The sequence below is a fragment of the Eretmochelys imbricata genome, chromosome 8 (assembly GCF_965152235.1).
Source record: "Eretmochelys imbricata isolate rEreImb1 chromosome 8, rEreImb1.hap1, whole genome shotgun sequence".
Taxonomy (NCBI): Eukaryota; Metazoa; Chordata; order Testudines; family Cheloniidae; genus Eretmochelys; species Eretmochelys imbricata.
In genome coordinates, this window is record NC_135579.1 from 61,345,382 (window position 1) to 61,367,620 (window position 22,239).

The following is a 22,239-nucleotide window of genomic DNA, read 5'->3' on the forward strand; positions in this document are numbered from 1 at the left end:
AAGTCCTGAGCCGTACAAACAGCTTATATGTCCAGCTGTAATTATTGTTCTGGATCAGACAGTTATGAACCTGTAGCCACAGGGGAAAAGACTTGTTGGTTTGTTTTGTTTTGGTTTGGTTTGTTTGTTTGTTTGTTTTTTGAAGGATTGAAACCTACCATCTGGTAAGCTTTTTAGCATTCACATAGGTTTTTATTGTTTTTAATACATTTTCTCTGTAATGCTTTCACCTTAAGAAAAAGGGTGCTTGCATACAAAGAGCTGTCTCATATATTATAATTGCAGGCAATACAGTATTCATACTCTTTGGAGAGAAAGCAAAGCACAGATGCTGGTCTGTTTAGGTGTTGAGCTGCTGGGAGTATCATAGTCTAGGCAGGGTACTGTGCAGCCTGGAAAATCCAAGTCAGGAGGGGGAGAGGTGCAGATCTCTGCCCATGAGGTGATGTCTGGAAACCAGGGACCTTTAAGTGTGTGCCCTCAAGGGAGGACGGAGGGGCATATTGGTGCAGTTACCTTGAAGCTGTAACCGGTATAGTATATAAATACATAATGTGTGTGATGTAGAATTAACTTTTTTTTCATAGAGGCTTAATAGCTTTGGTTTTCCAAAGAATAGAAAAATATACTGGGAAGGCTTTCAGACAGTTATTTTGCAAAATTTCAGTGCTGGTTGATTATCACATTTTTCTCCGACCCCAAATAGTTACGTTGAACATCTTGTAGAAATGTTAATATTTAGAGTGATGTATATAAAACATTCATTTAGAGTATCCGTTGAACTTGAGCTACAGAAGTTTGGTTATTTTTAAAAAATTTGTAAGTAGTTGAATCACATGTACTTCATATGGCTTAACCGGTAAACCTTCTTGTCAACGTATTTTCCCCTACAAATTACCGTTCCTCCTTCAGAATATATAATAGCTCTGTCTTCATATGGCAGGTACTTGTCAGAGAGTTAAATATCTAACAGAAAAGACAGGGAAAGAAGAGCTTGGATATCATGCAGTGTACGGATTCATTCTAAATTTTCTGTTCAGATACAATCTGTAGTTTTTATGACTTACGGTTTCAGAAAACTCTTAGATGTGAGCATATCTGTAGCGTCTTTCTTATCCCCGCCTAACAGTCGTCACTGTGAAATGTTTAACATTTTCTATCAGAAACGCATGAAATCAGTAATTTATTTCTAAGTACACATGGGGCTATTGCTTACACTATATTAGTTGAAATATAAATTATAATTCACATGGCAGTTTTATGAATTGCTTTAACAAATTGGAGGTAATTACCCATATTGCTGTGGTTTTTAAAACTATCTAGCAGTAGTATCAATGGGCTTCAGTCAAACTCAGCCCCAGTATGCTAGCTACTGAACCAACATATAGGAAGACACAGCATGTCCATACTGTAACTGGAAGTATAATTTCCAGTTAGGATAAACATACCTGCGCTAGCTCTGATCCAGCTAGCATGCTAAAAATAGTAATGTAGCTGCAATGGCATGAGCAGTGGAATGGGTTTGCTGCCCTAAGTACTATCCCATATGAATCTTTAGGTATATAGTTGGTATGGCTAAGCTGTCGCACTGCTTGTGCTGCTGGGACTACACTGCTGTATTTAGTTTGCCAGGTTGATCGGAGCTAGCATAGTTTGTCCACCAGAGTTGGAAATTACACTTCCAACTCCAGTGTAGACATACCCACAGTCCCTGCCCCGAAGACTTTACAATGTAATTCAAGACAAGATACAAGTGTAGCAAATGGTAGGAGGGAATTAGAGGGTAACAGTGTGGTGTGGATCCTGTGGTTACATAAACCAGCAATCAGCACAGTGTGATGGCTCAAAATCATTTAAATGGGAAAGGAATTGTAGTGATAGACCGTAGTGTAGAGGGAGTCAGGAGGCTAGATTGGAGGGAGGGGTGTCAGGACAGGGGACATATATAAGAAAGTGAGGGCAAAGATTAGGAGGACAAAAACTAGGTGACTTTTTGGTAAGGTAGTGATGATCGTAGTAAATGTAGGGCAACTGCTAAGTGAGTCGGTTTTATGGTGGAGATGATTGGACCTGTTGGGACTGTGTGTCTAAAGCTAAAAATGCCATACTCACAAAGATATGGTTTATAGCTTGAACTTGGGAAGCTGAAGCTCTGGCCTTGTGAAGAACCAGTAATATTGAAGGCTAAGTGTGCAAAGTGGTGTATCTGCTCCGAGAGATAGCTCTTTTATGGAGTGGTTTGTTACCATATTGGTAACTGTCCTATTTTAATGAGTAGAATAGACAGGATGGTTCTGTTTTACAAAACAGTAATTGTATCATGGGCAGAAACAAGTTACATATTGAAGTATCTCATTGTCTCATCTTCTTAATACTTGAAACTCATTTGCTTCAGGATATGCTACCCTCCATTTCATGCTTGGTGCCCAGCTCTAAAGGCAGCGTTGCTGCCAGCAGCAGTGCAGAAGTAAGGGTGGCATGATATGGTATTGCCATTTTTACTTCTGCGCCCCTACCAGTAGCCAGCAGAAGTGAGGGTGGCAATACCATACCACCCTCACTTCTGTGCTACTCCTGGCAGAGGCGTTGCCTTTAGAGCTGGGTGCCTAGCCAGCAGCCGCTGCTCTCTGGATGCCCAGCTCTGAAGGTGGCACCATCACTAGCAGCTGTACAGAAGTATACTATGCAGAAGTAAGGGTGGCAGTCCCACGACCCACCTATAATAATCTTGCAACCTTTTTCCCCGCCCACGCACGATCGGGACCTCCACGCTTAAAATACTGTGAAATTTCAGTTTAAATCTCCGGAAGCATGACATTTACAATGTTTTTAAAATCTTATCACCATGAAATTGACCAAAATGGACCATGAATTTTGGTAGGGCCCTATTCCTAAGATAAAAATATATGGAATAAATATTCTTTAACATTCATGTAAAATGTCCTTGGGGAACTTCAGTATGACTGACAAAGTGCTAGTGATATGTGCTGTGGAGGACTTTAAACTTTAAGACCATTCCTAGAAACTACTACATACTGAGAGAACTTTCAAAGTAATTTTATTATTATTTTTAAATTTTGATCCACTCAGTTTCTCATTTTCCTTCTTTCTTTTCAACACAAGTCTCCCTCCCTGTATATTCTAGAGCAAGAAATCTGGAGCGTGCACTGCATTTCAGTTCGTTTTAATCTAGTTAACGTTGGGGGAACCAGTGGGGACAAACAAACTGCAACATTAAACAGTGTTGTCAATCTAGTTATATCTTAAGAAAATGAGTTGTTTGCTTAACATGTTGATTCTATTTTTATTTATTAAACTCAGTGGAATACTTCTGGGAAAAATATGCTTTATGATACACTTTGTGCCTAATATTCTATTGCTTGTGTTCTTGTTAATTTAACTAGCTGCTGATAATATATACAGTTACCTCATGTAGGCATATAAATTACCTTTGTAATTTAGCGTGGTGTTACCTGGTGGTACAGTACAGTGTAACTTAAAGAATTTCAGATCCTGAAAATCTCACTTTATGCTTCACTGCATGGAAAAAAATTTGTCTAGACTTGGACAGAAATACTTACAGAAGATCACGTGTATTAAAGCAGTAAAAACAATAGATAACAATAAATCCCAAACTTATTCAGCATATTGCCTTATTTTCAGCCTGCTTAAAAGAACTTGTCTTTTCTGAGAATTTCTTCTAGTTCTTACAAATTTCACTTTTAAAATTTAAACCTGGAAATGAGAATACTTGCCTCAATTGGGTTTACAAGCACAATACTCAAGAGTACCTGTAATTCAAAAGAGAACAAGTTAATAGGTACAAATTGCATGAAAAGAAAGTACCTTCAAAAATCTTGTCCCACTATGATTTTGGTACATAAGTATTTATCAAGGCCAGATTTCATATGCATGTATATTTGTACTGCCTAACAGAAATGCAGTCAGGCCAGTGTAAAGTCAGAAAGTGCCCTCGGCTGAATTTTGGATATGTTCTTTCATTCCAGCAGACTCCTTTCCTATCTTTTCCATTTGATAGAATCTTGTTTGGGGTTTTACTTTACTTTAAGGCTACCTGCCCTTAACTTCAATGTTAAATTAATTCACATATGAATAGTAATTCCATATTGTCATTATAATGTGTGTAATTAAAAAAAATCTGCATGATGAGAATACGTCTTAATAGGATGTAAAATATATTGATGTTTCTTAAATGGAAATGTTGGACAATATCCAGAAAACTGTTTAATTATGTCAAGTGTTAAATGCACCGGTTAATAGAAATAGTTGATACTCATCTTGTATTCCAAATGAGCAAATCAAGAATTTCTTACCCTTATTAAACAGAGGTTGTTAGTATACAAATGTTTGTGAGGGCCTTCTTAGCTATGGCTATGTATATATTTAAGCAAATATATGTAAGATTATGTTGAGACTTCAATGATTTAACACTGTTTTATCATAATATCTGGTACTTAACACTTCATGGTTTCTTCACATAAACTTTCTAATGCTGCATCTTGTTTGAAAATTCCACTTCATCATTAAGCAAACTCATCATTTATATACCATATTGAAATGTGTTTTCTGTATGCAGATACATTGATAATCCTACATCATATGCCAAATGTCTAAACATTCACACTTTTTAATTTCAGTAATATACTGTTAAGTTTTGTGAGAAAACCTATCGACTCTTGTGCTTGGCTGACAGAGCTTGCTGTGTTCTCAACTAGAGTTGCCCAGATGTAGAACACTTACTGTTTTCTCCCACTAGTAATTTAAATCTTTAAAAAAGGGGTTGTTTGTTACTAGTACTCTGTGGGAAATGCAGTTGAAAATTTTTTTGTTGGTGTACAATCATTTTTCTTTAACATCAGTCAAATTCAAAGCAGTTATCTGTTGTCGGAATTGAATTTGGAGGAAAGGGAAACTGTGTGTACTCTTGCATCTGTAAGTGGCCGGATGGTGTTTCAATGGCCAACCTAAAGAGGGTTAGAGCCATTTACAGTCTCAAAATATTGTCTCTCCAGATGGCCTGCTCTCCTCCAAAAATCTTCTGTACTTTTTTTTGTAGAATGAAGATTAGTTTTCTGAGTTGTTTTTAAAGCTCCTGTTTTCTCTTTTGAACAGTATGATGTTTGTCTTTTCTTTCTTCTGTTTTCCACATTGTTTACTCGCTTTGCTGCTCAATCCATAGTAAATTTGTTTTACATTAGTGTAAACTTAGGCTTGTTACTGTACATTGTATTTTGTTTTATAACCATGTTACTCTGATAGCGCTTCATTAGATGGATTTTCTAAGTAGGTTTTTTCTAGATATTTAGTCTGTCTGTGTATCAATTTCTTTTCCAGGTCTTTCTCTATAGTTTTTTCTTTTAGTGTTGTTCCTCTTGTGAATGCTGGTACAGGCCTGGCTGAGCTCCTACTTGTGGATGGTCTCCAGGCTGCTGTAAGTGACCAATAATTTGGGTTACATGTGCTTTTAAACCTGCTGAGTCTGAGCAGTGTCCAGACACTGTCTGAGTCTGGTGTTTCAGGCACACTCCCATGGTACAGAATTTAATGCTTGTACCCTTTTGTGGGTGGAGAACCCTAAAGTCCAGATGCCCTAGACCCAAAAACCAGTGCTGACCTCCCAAAATCTCACTAGCTTAAGTATGACCTCCCCAGAGTGCCATCCCAGTAGACACTCCAGTTTACAGTAAGGCACTGACTTTCTGAAGGCACTTATAAACTGTACCTTTTTCTCAGAGACAAAGCACAAGAAATATATAGATCTATGGAAAAATAACAAACCTGTGGGCAAGGCCATAGCTGAGTTTCCTCACCCCTCTTGAGAGCTGTTTTTGGGACTTGGAGTCCGTGTACTTCCAGAGTCCAAGATTCTTGGCACCCCCTCTCATCCTGACAGCCTCCTCTTATGCTGCCCAGTCTTATCTTCTGATTCTGGTCTGGTCTCTCTATGCTAGAGAGTCTTTTAAAAACCAATTTGAACATCTTGTTTTTCCTTGTCCTTTCCTGCTCTCTGACCCTCTAAGCTGTGGCAGCCAATGTCCTCTCTGTTTGGGGCTGTTTCACTCACTAGTATTGTATGGGCTGCAGCTGTCCTCTTGTTTGTTACAGGTATTGATTCTTAGACCTCGTCTGCACTACAAATTTATGTTGGTATACCTACATCGTTTAGGGGTGTGGAAAATCCGTATCCCTAAGTGACAAAGTTATACTGACCAAGCTCCTGGTGTGGACAGCACTATGTCCACGGGAGGGTTTCTCCTGTTGACATAGCTACTGTCTTTTGGGAATGTGGAGTACCTACACGCGGAGAAGCTGCAGCACTGTAAATGTAGACAATTACTTAGCATGTTAAGTGTTTGGCCAGTAGTCTCCATTGGCCTGCTAGGGCAAGGTTGTTCAATTGTTGATGGTTCTTAGTAGTTCTTCTGTTTAAGGACAGACACTGAGGTGCGCCCCCCCTCATTCTCCTTAATACAAGAAGGATGGTGCAATCTACTGCATAGTATACAGTGGAAGACCTTATGAAGTATATACAGATTTCTTAACATAAAACTGGAAACCGTGAACTTTCACATATGCCTTTCCTACTTAACCCTGTTCCTGAGTGAGTGCTTTGTCATTTATTCACAGTATGTGCAACTCTTGTTCATTTTGCTCATTTTATGCTCTGGTCAGTACAAAAACCCAGGGTCTATTAATCAGAGACCTCGACTTGAAGTCCCTGGGTGGATTGTAGACATGCTAGACTGGCTAACTTTTTTTCTTCAAACAAGTGACTAGCCACTGCCTGACTTGTATAGCACCCACCACAATGGGACACCAAGTTAGGAAGTGCCAGGTTTATAGTTGCCAATCCTGCTCTTATTCTACCCCCTTTTCATCCAATCTCTGCACTGAATGAGAGTCCGATGGAGAAAATATAATTAAACTGCCCCATAATGCATAAATCTGACATTCCCTAGCTTTCCTAGGCTTTCCCCCCCCTGTTTTTATAAAGAGGTAAATCAAATGCACAACTGTAACAATCCCCATCACATATCTTCCAGAAGGAATTGAATTCTGAACTCTGAGCTACAGGGCCAGCTACATAGCAGACAGCAGGAGAAGGCTATTATCCCACTTCTCCAGGGTTTTCAAAGGTGTTCACAGGGACCCTGGCCCAGCTCTTGCTCTCTCCCTTGCCCCCAGGGAGGTGGGGGGCATACTTTGCCATGTGATGTTCCCAGAGAGTAGGATGGGATTTGGGAGCCATATGCTAGGTCTGAAGTATGAGGACCTGAGCTAGTTCTTCTCTGTCTCTCTCACCTTCATATCCCATAGTTGCTTCAGCAGTTCCCAGGCATTCCCAGTGCACTGTGAGCTGACAGTGCTGCTGCTTCTTTGTTGGCAGGTCTAGCTCTTGAGAATGTTCAGGGTCAGTTATTTGGGAGGCTGCCATAATTTCCTCAGGAGCACAATTGAGAGAAACAAAATGGTGACTTTCAATAGTTTTATTACAGAGGTGGGCAAACTGCAGCAGCCCACGGGACTGTCCTGCTCAGCCGTTGAGCTCCCGACCGGGGATCCTAGCCCTCGGCCCCTCTCCCGCAGCCTCGGCTTGCCATGCCACCAGTGCTCTGGGTGATGGAGCTACGAGGTCCTGCTGGACAGCAGAGCTGCGAGATCCGCCAGGTGTAGTGTATTAAATTGCTCCCCGTAGGAATGTGCTACTTACGGAGCACGACGACTAGCAGCCGTAAGTACGCCACACCGGCCCTCCATACAGTTTTGGAACCCCAATATGGACCTCAGGCCAAAACGTTTGTCCACCCCTGTTTTATAACTTGGGTAAGCTGATTGTAATTTTGTGGAACTTAGAAAACAGATTTCTCTAGTCCAAGGGCTTTTTCTCACTGCCAAATTTCATAGTACTGCTACAAACAATGAAGGCGTAAGGTTCTTAGAAAAAGTTAGTCTTTTATCATAGGAAGTTAGAGGTAGAGATCAGCTTCTGGTATAATTTACTCTTAACGTTGCTGCAGACCCATTTTCCAAATAGAATTTTCAAGCCAAGACTTCCAGAACAGTTACGAACATAAAAATTAAGCTTTAGAGTAGCCTGAGAAAGGTGAATATTATCCCCATTTCTCAAGTGGGGACAACAGAGGTTATGCAGTGCACAAAAGGTTACACATTTAATCCATGCCATATCCAGAAATTGAATTCAGGTATCTCAATTCTTCATCCTATGCTGTAAATCATTAGACTATGGAGTCCATGTTTTCCAAAGTGTGGAATTCAATCTCTTCTGATTTTCATGGCTATTTCAATCTTCATTTATAATTTACCAGCTAATAGGGCCTTCTGTTTATCAACCCAAATACTGTGCTGTATGTATTTTTTAAAAAAGTCCATGACGTTTTCCAATCTACTTTGTGTTTTTAGGAATTGATCATTGTTGCTGTTAATTTTTGATCTGTTACATTTTGGGTATGCTTGCTTTCTTCATGTTTTTCATTCCCATTATTAAGTGCTAATGGGAGACTGTCCTGTTTTTACAATTGAATGAAACCAAGTTGAGACATATATATATTTATTCCATTTAGGGATTATCTGAATAAGAGGAATGTTCCTTGGGAATTAAACACTGAATTCGATCATGGAATTGTAGGAATTAGAGATGGAAAAGACCTATTACAGTAAATCATTTTTGACTGTCTGCCAATGCAGGATAATCTTGAATGTCTTGTGCACGATAGTTTTTATAGTCTCAAGCAGTGTGACTTCCCCTAGTAAACGTGATGATGGCTCTTATAAGTCTCGTATGTGTAACTGCTTTGTATCTCCCTCCATTGAATATTTGGGATTATTTTCCCCAGCTGTACTGGATAGCATTTTATTAGGCTGAGTCTCATTTTATTCCTTGTCCCTAATGCTAACCTCCTAGGTAATATTGCTGTCCTCACTGGAGTTGCAACACTGGTTGGTTTTTTTCATTTTATACAATATATGCTAACTTAATGTAGTGATTACTACTTTTTCCCCTATATATTCGACTTACATGCTAAAATAAATCAGTGCTATCGCAGAACCTGAAGCACCCTATTAAATATCTCTCACCACCAGCTAGGTATATTGATTTTATCACTTTTTATTTATAGAGTACTTCAGCCACTTGTCTAGTTAGGTGACAGTGCTCCTGTCCAAGCCAGTTTGAATTAATTTTTCAAATGTTTGCGTTACCTGAGCAAGTGCTCTAAAGTTGCTATAATAAATCTTCTGCCTTCTCTTCATCCACTAATTTTATAATTCTGTTAGAGCAATCACATGCTTGTGTAGCATTTTGTTTTCTAAATCGTTCTACAATTTGTCATGGATGCATAGATTGCAATCTATTTAACCTTTTAAAGATACCGCTGTTTATTGCTTTTAATTCATTTTTCCTACTATGCCATTCTTTGCATAATTTAGCCAAACTTTTTGCATAGGAAGGAGGAATAATCCTGTGTAAACTTAATTATTCTGTAAAATGTAATATGAACTTTTCAAGTATGTAAATATTTTAATGCATGTTGACTCATTAGACTAAAATTTCAATACACTTAAGTCATTGATACAGTGCAAGTGAATGAAAACAAACCAAGTCCAGTTGACCTTACCAGGAGTCATTTTAAGAAGACAAGGTAGTCTGGGATTTGATACAGTCTGTGATCCAATCTAAGAGAGTCCTCCTTGTTATGCAGCCATTCTGTAGGGATCATCAGGTGTAGAAATGTTAGATGCCTTTATGACCTCAAAAATTTGAGAGCTGTAGGATGGACTTCATCAGAAATACTTAGACTGCCTGTGTGTTCTGAATGGATATGTCAAAAAAAAGTGTGCGTGTGTGTGGATCAGAATGTCTCTAGGGAAGAGAAGAGGAGAAGAGCTAGGAATATCTTTTAGGACAGGAAACCTGAAGAAAAGAGGCAAGAGCCTGTGTTCATCTGGTTTGTGTGGGGTTTTTTGGTTTTGTTTTTTTTGCGGTCTTAAGACAAATTAAGTCTCTTTGGAAAATTATTTAATTTTTTTATACTCTAAAATGTTTTTAACTTGCAAAAGTTATAAGCACATACTTTTTAGGTATACAGTTTTTTGTGGTTTTCCAGTAGAAAATGGATTGGGGGGTATAGGACTGTGAAAGGCGGTAGTTGGTGGGGGAGCGAGTAGGTATGGAAGGGGTACAATTTACCTTGGTTTGAAACTGAGGTAAGCTGCACATGTGTAAATTGCACTGCACCAGCATAAATGGTTTCTAGCTCATGGGTTTGCATTGGCACAGCTCTTTTGGTGGCTAAAATCCCAGCACTGAAAAGGCCTCTGGTATTGCAAATGTCTCTAATTGAGTTAGTTTTCAGCTCTGAAACTTAATGAATTTCTTTGTTGGAAGGGTACTGTGGTGGAAAAAATGTCCACGTGTTGTGTTTGGATCAGAAGCAGCCTGAGGCCCTTTATTTCAAGCAGTGCGCACTGCAGGATTGCTCTGCCGAATACAGAAATACAGGCGTTTATATAGCTTAAAACCACGACCAGTTACACACACTTTCGCATCGATATTTTGCCTTGTTAGGAATCTATCAAAACAAGCTTAGTTATTTGGGGTATAGGAAAAAGCTTGTTTTCTATACGTTATTCACAGGTGTTTCTCTTGTGTTTGACATCCGCTTTCTAACACTACTGTTGTGGTTACACTTTAACATGCTTGTCTGTTACAAATTGTCTGCTTAAAACTTTCCATTCTGCCTTCCCTGCTGCCCCTTATACTCAGAAACAAGCTTGACCATTGTCAAAGGCCTAGATAGGCTTGACCAAAGTCTGAGGCCTATTAAATTTCCCGTCACAGTACTGAAACAATTAGACTTACCAAAATTTAAGAAGTGGTTACTTTAAAATGTGCTCAATTCATAAGCTAATTAAGATTTACTTGAAAATTCTCCGTAGAGGATGTATTTTATCATTTATGCAAATCTCAATGCATCCTCAATGGTGCAGCAAATGTACTGCATCCTTTAAAATGCAACCATCTCTCACTCTAGAAGTGAGTCCTGGACCCTGTTGGTTCTCAGTGGTACAAAGCCTTGTGAATGTGGAAGATGTGTATCTGTTTTGTTGGTGGGTGGGTGTGTTCATATGCCTTTGGGCTTGTTTGCACTTAAAATGCTGCAGCGGCACTGCTATAGTGCTTCAATGGAGACTCTACTTATGAGGATGGGATGGTTTCTCCCATTGCAGTAGGTACTCCAGCTCCCTGAGAGGCAGTTGGTATGTCGACGATAGAAGCCCTCCAGTCAACATAGCTCCCACCAGGAGTTGCGTCAGTTTGACTGCATCACTCCGGGGTGTGGATTTTTCATACACGGAGTGATGTAGTTATACTGGCATAAGTTGCTGGTGTAAACCAAGCTTTTGATTTAAACCATGGCAAGATAGGAGAAGGGTGATGTAGAATAATTTTCTTAATGGAAAATGCTTAATATTATAATTGACAGATTCCTTTCTTGTACAGAATTAGAACTGCAGAAATATAGGTATAACTATATTATTTGGCTGTCATGAGACAGGCTTTTTATTCAACACAATCTTTCAAAACACAGGCTTTTTATGCAACACATGAATATACACAATCTTTCAAAACACAGGCTTTTTATGCAACACAGTTTTTCAAAAATGCTTGGTTTTTAGACTTCTCTGGAAGACATGAATATACACTTTATATAATTACCAAGCGTGCACTGTTTCTTTTTTTTTTTTTTCAGATGAACAGAAGGAAAGATGGGGAAGAAATAGTTTCTTGTGATCATACATTTTATTGCTAGTTTTTCCATTCTGCTCTACTAGTGCGAATTCAGACAATAAATCACTGTAGTCATTTGGCTGTGACTACAGGAGGAGTAGGAGTAGGAAGTGAGGTAATGCTTTAAAGAAAAAAATATGATGGTAGTCCCATCTGGTATGTGGATAATGAACATGACAATACTTATTCTTTACTCAGATTTAAATCCTGCAATTTTTAATTGAGTTCTCATTTTCTTACCTTGATTTTAGTTCCCAACGTTAATGAAAGTTGGGCATAACAGATTTGCAACATCAATCTTCACAATTGACTGGACAGAAAATCACATCTTGGATGTAGAAAGCAGATTGTCTGTGAAAGGAAGAAAAGTGATTCACCCATTACTGAAAAGTCTAAATGTTAAAAATAGATGGAAACTTCTGTGTCTTTTAAACTTGAACAAATGACATGAGTCTTAACTCTTGTGATAGCACCAATATTGAATTATGCTTTCATAGATTTGTGACCATACTCTAATTATCAATCCATTATCCTATTTTGAGAAGGTGGGGAAGAACAGATTTAACTTTTAAACTCCTAATATTTAGTAGATAAACGTCTAAAACAGAAGAAGCATTTCAAAAATTTCTTTTGTGTTTTTTGGATGTGGTAAAATAGTAAAATGTGTCTTTTGTATACACTTTAAAATCTTTCATAATTAAAAAATACTGAGAAGTCCTGTTGACATTATGAATTATTAGAGAATATTTACTGTTAGATGTATCTATTTCAAGAGCAACTTCAATTTTTATATGTATCCATGTGTTTACAGAATAGGCTTTAGAATTTGCTTTTTCAGCACCAGGTGTATCAGTTGTCCCATCAGCTTTATATTTGATAGACTCATTGTGGTTTTCAAACTGTGAATCAGGACCGCAAAGTGGGTCCTGACCCCATATTTAATGGAGTTCCCAGGGCCAGCCTTAGACTTGCTGGGACCCAGGGCTGAAGCAGAAGCCTGAGCTCCACCCCCACCTTCACCTGCATCTGGGGCAATGGGGGTTAAGCTACAGTCGCCCTCCCCCCCCACCCCCGGGGGGGTGTCAGGGCTTGGCCTGCAGCTCCCTTTCCCCACACTCAGGGTGTCAGTGATCCGGCTCTGACTCCCTCTCGCCCCCCAAATGGGTCATGTAGTAATTGTGTTGTCAGAAGCGGGGTCACAGTGCAATGAAGTTTGAGAACCCCTGACTTAGTTTGGCATCTGAATTAAGTAATGTTAAGAGCACATCTGAACTATATCCTTGTTCCTTTAAATGACTGGAACATAAAAATGCTACCTTCTACATAAAAGAACAATCTGTAAGAACACACATGCTTTACATTATTCAAAGATGATACAGGGGTAAATTAGTTTTTTCCACAAGGTTAGCTAATTGAGTTGAATTTTTCTGTCTACAAAAATCAGTGTCTAGGTGGACTTTAGAGGGATGTCTATAAGAAGACTGGCATTTGCATTAAGTTGAAGTACTAACATTTGACATAAAATTTTAGAGAGATTCTCAGATGGCTATTTCCACAGTTGTTCTATCTTGCTTTACTATGCTATACTGCCTGTGGACTGTAGTAACAGTGGCTGTTAATGCTGAGGCTCATTTCATATACAAAAGTTCACATCTGTATTGGAGGCGATGTGTGCTGCATGGAAATCATACAAGGGACATCGAATCTCTCTTTCTCAAATGTGTTTCTTACAACTCCACTTCTTCAAATTCAGCACATATGAAATATTTAATTGACAGTTCAGCAAAATGTGTTTTCCTGTGGACAAAGGTATTCAGTATTTTATTAGCAAAGCCTTTTTTTTTTTTTTGTGGTTTTTGTTGTTTAAAGCCTGAAGCAAACTGAGGCACGGGAGCACTTGGTGTTTTCACAAGAAGAGCTGTTTTTTAAAAGAAGAGCTGGGGGATTTAGTGGTTTTATTAACCAAGGCATCATACTGACTTGTAACCTAGTATGATGTTTTGAAAAGTGTTAACAGGAGGGGATACTTAACTCGATCTTTTGTGTTGGCAAAATGAAATGTATTACTTTCTTACAAGTTTCTAATAGTGTTTGTGGCTACCGTGCAGTTCAATTTCAGATATCTGTAATTGCTATTCAGAGAATTGCTTAGTTGTTATAAATATCAGTTTTCTTTTTAGTATACATACTAAATAGTGTCTTGTTGACAAATGACCATTGAAGTATCCTATCGTAGTTAACTTCATGATTAAAGACCAGAAAAGCTAGAATACTTATTTAATCTGTTGCGCTCTTCTAGGTGTGAAACATTTTGAAGACTTGCTCTTTTTTGGAGGTGGAAGTGTTTAAATTATGCCGATTTACGCACTTGCCTTTAATATCCTTTGATGTACCCAGTGAGTTAAAAGAAAAGGAGTACTTGTGGCACCTTAGAGACTAACCAATTTATTTGAGCATAAGCTTTTGTGAGCTACAGCGTCCGATGAAGTGACCTGTAGCTCACGAAAGTTTATGCTCAAATAAATTGGTTAGTCTCTAAGGTGCCACAAGTACTCCTTTTTTTTTTTTGCGGATACAGAGTAACACGGCTGTTACTCTGAAACAGGTAAGGTGAGCTATTACCAGCAGGAGAGCGGGGTGGGGGGCGGGGGAGTGTGGAATCTTTTGTAGTGATAATCAAGGTGGGCATATTCCAGCAGTTGACAAGAATGTCTGAGGAACCACGGGGGGAGGGGAATAAACATGGGGAAATAGTTTTACTTTGTGTAATGACCCATCCATTCCCAGTCTTTTTTCAAGCCTAAGTTAATTGTATCCAGTTTGCAAATTAATTCCAATTCAGCAGTCTCTCGTTGGAGTCTGTTTTTGAAGTTTTTTGGTGAAGAACTGCCACTTTTAGGTCTGTAATCGAGTGACCAGAGAGATTGAAGCATTCTCCAACTGGTTTTTGAATGTTATAGTTCTTGACGTCTGATTTGTGTCCATTTATTCTTTTACATCGTTCACCTGCACATCTGCCAATGTGATATATGCCATCATGTGCCAGCAGTGCCCCTCTGCCATGTACATTGGCCAAACTGGACAGTCTCTATGTAATGCTCACATAACTTTGTTAGTCTCTAAGGTGCCACAAGTCTTCCTTTTCTTTTTGCGGATACAGACTAACACGGCTGCTACTCTGAAACCTGTCATTTCCCCATGTTTGTTCCCCAAACCTCCCACCACTGTTGCTCAGACGTTCTTGTCAACACCTGGAAATGGCCCACCTTGATTATCACTACAAAAGGTTCCTCCCCCTTCCCCCCCCCAGGTTAATCATTAATATTTGGAGGATTTTCTTGCTATGCTGTATTAGGAGGAGAACATCACCAGACAGACATTTAAATTGTTTTATTTAACTAAATCAATATTATGTATTCTGTATTTTTTTCTTTAACAGCAAACATATTTTTTAACAAAACAGCATATGAATTTTTGAGTTTAGTTAAACATTGAAGTTTTTTAAAATCATATTTGTTTTTGTTTAACTAAAATAGTTAAATGAAATATTAAAAAGAAAAGAATTAAAAATTGACTGTCAGCCAGATCAACATAAGAAACTTAAAATGTTGGCTTCCACAGCTAAGTCAGTCGTCTTCACCTTCATTTTCCTGTTTTCCTCATAACCTGGAAGAGAAAAAACAAGCTTTCTTGCTTTTTCAGGTCCCAAACGATTTCTCAATTTGGAATGAATTAGTCCAAAGGAAAAAAAAAATCTTTATACACCAGCAGAAGAAGCTACTGCTGTTAAAAGTGAGATTATCACTTCAACAGTCTCTTAATCCAAGTGCTTAAGTGACTTCCACCAGTTCACTTGTGTGACTTTCTTTAAAACTTAATCAGCAAACATATATTTCTTGACTGGTTCTTATTCCCAAAATGGGTCTCTTATGGCCTGCTGCCATTATAGGTTTTCTGTTCTAATGAGAGAATGGTATGGTAGATCTCAAATCAATGAAGGCTACACTCAGAAAGACCTCAAGACTTCTGGAATATGCTGCTCAAACAGTTTCACTTTTATTTCTACTGCCTGTCCCTCCCTTCTCACATTTATCTCCAGACTTCTTCTTGTCCAGATCTATTCCGTCCCCAACAATCTTCTGTTCATCAAACTTTCTGAAACTTTGCACTTTTAGAGAGAGGTAAGGGATTGATTCTGTGTACACAAATTTGCAGAGGGACAATAGGATTGAGGGTGGTTGTTTCTCACCTTTCTTTCTTTCTACATACATACCAACCAACCATTGTCGCAGTTAACAGGCATGTTCTCTCTGGAGACACAAATCCACAGTTTGAGAACTGCAAAACTAAACATCTACATCTCTGATAGTACCTTCTAGACTGAGCACAAAGTCCCATTGGGTAGATAAAAATATAAACCTAAATAATCTATACAGAAGCCCCTGGAACCCCATAAAATTGGGTCCCTAATCCATGAGCTATTGGAACTCATTTACAAAACTTTTCTTAAACATGACATGAATATATTGTCTCATACTATAGAATTAAAATGTATAATCCCTATTCCATGATGAGATACATTATAGCTAAAATATATCTTAATTAAAACTATCTTTAGATAGGTATTTTCCTCAAAACATTTTATATAAAAAAAAATCAGATTTAAATAAAAAGTCCGATTTTTTTTGTTTTTATTTTTTAAATCGTTGATTTTTATCCACCCTGTTATACACAGAAATTCTGTTCTCTATTTAGACAGACAACTCCTTTTCTCAAACATACTTATATTACTTTCTTGCCCAGTTATTCCAAGAATATAACTCTTTGAGAGAAAATCTATCAAAGATTTTAGCTGTATTGACTTCAACTTTACATCAACAAAGGTTAACATAAGTGGTTTAGGTGGAATCTTTGAGACTACATAAAGGCATAGCTATGAGTGTTTCTTATGCTGGAGGGACACTTATGTTAAAAAAAAAAAAAAAAAGGGTCATTCAAGATTAGTCTCATTCAGAGTACTCTGACCAAGAGTTAATTCTTGAAAAGTATGAAGAAAATGCTTAATATACTGTAATTTGAGCAGTTAGCTCGTAAAGCAGAATACAGCATCACCATCATTCTGGTAGTGTTGGTGTTACTGTGAAACTGTTGGATTTAAATACTTAAGAGAGAGCTCTTGTAACTGTTGCCATGGTAATACCAGGAAGCAACATGGTAGTTTTCATCTATATCCATGTTCAGCTGAATCCTTTTGTAGTAATTTCACTGTGAAAGGAAAGTGCCATTCTGTAGCCAGGTTAGTTCTCATTTATTACTGCACTAATCAAAAGAGAACAGTAATTAATAATTTCATGGTAAATAAACTCTTTAAATTTTAGATACCCTTTGTTTTGAATATTCACTGACAGCCATCTATGGAAAAGATTACCTCTGGAGTTAGTGACCTCCTGATATGCTTTCATGTCACTTTCTCTAGGGTTACCTCTGATCAAGGTACAACTCTTAAAAAGCGTGCCTTTGTAATTGCAAAATGACTTGAAATTTTGACATAGAAATGGAGCTACCCCCTACTTTGTACTTCATTTCTTTCAGAATGGATAGCTATATAGGCCTTTCTAACTATAGATTCAAACATTGTTTTCTAGTTTGTCCTCCTTTTGAAATATTCCTTAACACTAGTTAAGTGTCCTATTTTTTAACCTGAATGTAGCGTTTTTTTAGCTGCCTCATTTGTAGTGCCTGACTATTTCATCTTTGTAGTCTGACAACTAGATATTGTTTTAACTGAGGTGACCTAAGTACCTATGTTTATTCCTTACACCTGTGACTTTATTTTTGCCTTGGATACAGAATAAAGGTGTCTTTCTTGCCTTCTCTTTGCCTCCTTTGTACATCATTGTACAGCTGGCTAGACGCATATGTTAATAGCTCAGCAGGCAAAAATAGATATTGATGATCAGTGTTGAGGTAGGAAGCTGAAATACCGAAGATCTGACCTGCAATAGTACAGTAAATACTACATTTCTAAACTGTGGCTTACAGACTTGAATCACTTCAATCTTCCAAGGCATTCGCACATACCAGTTATAACCGACTGTTTTGGAAGACGTTGTCTCTGAGTCACTATCCTTGTAAAATCCGCTTTGGGCTATCTGCATCCAGTGAAATTTAAGGGAAGATATCATAGTTTGTTTTCAACTGTAATTGTCCTCCATTCACTCAGCCTGTAGCTAAGTATACTGTTCTTTTAAAGGGATAAAATATTTCTACATGACATACATCAAAATGGAGAATTAAGAAAAGCAATGTTTTCTGAGTTTGGCAAATGTACTATTTATTGTAGTCATTTTAAAAACAAAGAACTGAGAGTTACGGATTCAACTATGCATTAGTATTTACCCTTCACAAGAAATGTGAAGAACTGGTGTTTTTATATTACCTTCTCCTTTCACTCTCAAGTTTTCACATACTTATGGCTCTAAATTTTTAATCTCATTGCCAGTTTTTCCAACTATTTCATATTGGCGCATGTCTGAGGCTTTCGCTGGGTTAGTGCACATTAGGAAAATAGGTGGGGGGAAAAAGAGACCCTTCAGAGTAGCGATTTTTTTTTTAGCTGCACTTTTACACTTTTTTGATAAAAATGCTTAGAATAGTAAGGATACTGGAATATAATCCTTGGTTTAGTATGGATATACTCTGAAACATAACTTGTAAAACATGTGAGATTCCATGTTTACCTCCTCACAATATCAGATGGACTTTTAAAGTTTACTATGGCCTGGTCTCCACTCTGCAGGTTGATGTAAGGCAGCTTAAGTTGACCTAATTATGTCAATGTACATACTACAGCCTTGTTCCGACTATGTAAGTGCTCTACTACATCAACATCATAAATCCACCTCCACGAGAGGCATAGGGGTTATGTCAGTGTAGTTAGGGCAACACAATGTCTGTGTATACATTGTGTTACTTACATGGGCTGTGGGCTGTCTTATCAATTTCAGGGCTCCATGCTGGAGCTGAGAAATTGACAAGAAAGCCGGGAAGCCTGAACCCTGCTGCTACTGGCTCCCCGCTCAGGAAAGTGAGATGCCCAGGCGGCTGAATCCCCAGCTCCCAGCAGGGAACTGTGTGGAAGCTGCCCTGGCTTTCAGCCCCCCACACTGCGCCTCTTCAGTCAGTGGAAGCACTCCTGGTGAGGACGCACACCACTGGCAGAAGGAAGGTAGCGTAAACATCAGCCACTGACATAATTACTGTGGCGGCTGTAAGTGGACCTAACATAGGTCAACTTAAGTCTTTAGTGTAGACATGTACTGAGAAAATATGGTCAGTTCTTGAGGTAGGATGCTGAACTATTTACCAGCATGTCACCTTCAACCTAGGATCTGAAAGTTAGCAGTTATGTATAGCACAACAAACAGCCATGAAAAATTGAGTTAATAACTTTGAACTTAGTTAAGAACATTTTGCTCTTCTGTAGTATCTTCCATTTAAGTCTCAAAAGCATCTTACAGACATTGAATTTCTCCCCAAAGCACCACTAGAGGCTGGGAAGTATTTTTATCCTTATTTTGCCTGTGGAACCAGAGAGAGAGAGAGGTCATGAGATCACACAGGAAATCTATCTAGAGTTACTCCTGTCTCCCAACCCCGTGCTGTTAGCCATAAGACCTTGTTTTTCCACAGAGAAGGGGTATTGATGTTTGAGCTGGCAAGGAACCTAGCTCGCTTGCTTAGCTGAAGATGCACAGGGAACAGATATATTGTCAGATCATGTCTGTTTTCAATAATTATTTTCTGGATTACACATAGTTATTTTGTATACATGTCTTTAGCTGAGGAAGTATCAATTGTTAGCCAAAAATCATGAAATTTCCCCGCTGATAACCCACTGACCCATTGTTCTCATCATTTAAGACTGCTCTTAACTGTATTCCCTTCCCTTATATCTACCTGATAAAATAACTGTCATCTTATGGTTTGATTCCATTTGTTCTTTTTCTCATCTTACAACCAAAAAACAGATAAATGAAAATATTTCATTTAACGTTGGCAATTGAGGTATATATTGACTTGTAGGTACATGTGTATTGTAGGAACATACCATAGAACAGATTCTTTATCTTTAGCCACAAATGCTCAAACTACATTTAAGAAAAATATAGTTTCTGTCCATCTTAGTTTGGAAAGGTGACAATGTAAAACTCAAACCATCTTTTTCTTCTAGTGAAGAGAATATTGGAAGTGAAAAATTACAAACACAACAAAAAAGGTAAACAATTTGTAGCATAAATTGTTGCATTATTTTAAACATGAACTAATGCTTTCTTTTGTACTAGGGTGATCAGAAACTAAGTGGTGTCTAAACACAACGTAGAGAAATGGAAAGCAATTTTTATTTTTTTTAAAGGGGAAAAGATTTTACTATTTCATCCTGTAATTGTCTTTCAGTGTACAAGGCCCCCTTTACTTCTTAAAGTTTGTTCTGAACAAGGGAAAGAGAACAGTGTTCAGGGGCAAAAAAACTTCAGTAGACTGGCTATCTTGTTTATAGTCCAAATATTTAGTTTCGTATTTATAAAGTGCCTTCAAGTTACATAGGCACTAATACAAATTTTTTAAACTATGATGGATTCTCAATATGGCTTATAAAAGTAAGCAGCCTCTCTCTCTCTCTTTCCACCTGATCGCTAACAAATCCTCTGCCAGTTAGTGTCAGACTAAACTGATGGATGTTGCAACCTGTCCTAAACTGCTGAACTTGGGCAGACTTTCAGGAGGAACAAGTTCCAAAGATGAGTCTGTTAGAGGATACCTTGCTGCCAAATCCTAGAGTTCAAGTGTCAAGCCACATAGGGTTTAGCTATTAACCCCTTGGATTTAACGCTTCAGCAAGCAGAATTCCAGTACAGAGAAGTGTTATGTGCTGTGTATGTCTTGTTAAATACTTGTTAAACAATATTCTTAAACTTCTGAATAACTCAAATAAAAAGTATATTAGTGGTCCAGCCTGGAAGTGCCAAAGGTATGGCTAAGTATTGAGGCCCTACTCAGAGAGGAAGGGCTGTATTCTGTCAGCTGTTGATTGGGGAAGGCATCTTGAGCCATTGCTCTTAACTGAACATCAGGGACCAGTGCTGAATACATTATAAACCCATTATAGCATATCACATAATCACTCCATTAAGGATGTACGCTGTTCCTTGAACAGTCTGCCCCCAACCATCTCTCCAGATGTCTTCCCAATAACCAGCAGCATTATTTCCATCTTGTCTAGCTTTCATCCAGAATGCTATCTCTGACACGTATCAACTGGAAAGCAAACTGTTGGATCTGAATTTGAAGGAAAACCAAAAATGGGTATCAGAACAGTGGTAAAGCAGCAGCCCCAAAGTTTGTTTCCCTCCGTCACCTTCATGTACATGTAGAGGGAATGGCTATGGATGTCGTCATTTTCAGAGCAAATAAGATTTATTTCTTCAGTGCAGCTTTTGCTTAATCCAAGCAACATATCCACTCTCTCATGCAAATATAAACTAGTCAAACAATTTTTCCTACAGGCCTGGAAAGAAGAGAGATTGTTCTGTTTAATATTTTGAAGATGCTCATACACTGTGGTTGTGGTACTATCTGAGTAGTTAAATTAAATACAGAAAGGTGGTGAGAGAGACCTCTAAAATCAAATTGCTCATGTTACCAAAGAGCTCAGGGTTCCATGGGAGGAAAAAACACAACCACTGTAATGTAGCTTGTTCATACCTACTAGTACTTGACTTGTGGTCAATCGTATCAAAGGTGGCTAAGAGTAAGCAGTATCTGTGTGGACTCATGATGTCTTTCCATTATTACCTGAAGATCAACCAAAAAATCAGTACAGTCTCTGTGCCTTACATCGTTTGAAAACCCACTGCAATAAAGATTAGGGGAAACCAGAGAAGTCTTAAATAATGCAGAAGCTGACTAACCGTTACCTTCTGAGTAACATCCCTGTAAAGGAAGGTTTGAGTGACCATAGCTATAGTCTGTTTTTATTAAAATAAATAATAAAAGTGAATCGAATAATATAACTATTACCCAATCAAGCATTTTTTTTGGCCAATAAAGGTACTATTGGAGGTTGCAGGAAGGTTTTCTACTAAATCAAAGGTATATGGCTGTAAACCTGGCACTGTGACAACAAACAGTGACACTTAAATCTAGCATTAGGAGGCAGCAACCTATTGGGAAATGAGCTTTCTAAATATGTGCATTGGTAGAGTGAAAACCTATAAATATAATCTATATTTTTACCTTTCACTTTTAGTGGGACGCAAGAGTGACTTTCATCGCACTCATGTTTTTTGTTTTTATTATTTTAGACCATCTTACTATCCAGAAATATCAGTTTTGCTAAATTATCACTT

At 38.1% G+C, this 22,239-nt stretch overlaps 1 protein-coding gene across 1 annotated transcript in view; it reads left to right on the forward strand.

Moving 5' to 3' along the window:
- CDC73 (cell division cycle 73) overlaps positions 1–22,239 on the forward strand; it is a 177,637-nt gene that overhangs the window by 61,703 nt on the left and 93,695 nt on the right. The gene's annotated exons all lie outside the window — the stretch shown is intronic.